This window comes from Morone saxatilis, unplaced genomic scaffold (genome assembly GCF_004916995.1).
Source record: "Morone saxatilis isolate NCDOM2014 unplaced genomic scaffold, NCSU_SB_2.0 Contig21, whole genome shotgun sequence".
Lineage (NCBI taxonomy): Eukaryota > Metazoa > Chordata > Actinopteri > Moronidae > Morone > Morone saxatilis.
In genome coordinates, this window is record NW_023339774.1 from 1,382,962 (window position 1) to 1,383,234 (window position 273).

A 273-nucleotide genomic window follows, 5' to 3' on the forward strand; every position below is an offset into this window, starting at 1 on the left:
TGACTGGAGGGGAGCTTTAAAATGACCCAGTGGGATACAGTAGGTAATCTGGCAGACCAACTACTGCAAAGGGAGAACTTGTATCTTGGAGTTCACTGGTTCAATGGGCTGATGTCACTTGTTGCACTGTATAGGCCCCTTTACACTTTAGTACTAGTCCTGTTGGGAATGTTTCTCTGAGTCTTCCTTTCATTTGTAAAAGTGACACATTAAATACTTCCATTTGGCCAGGAATGCTTGTTGCATGTTTTCAAGAGCAGCTGACTCTGTCTG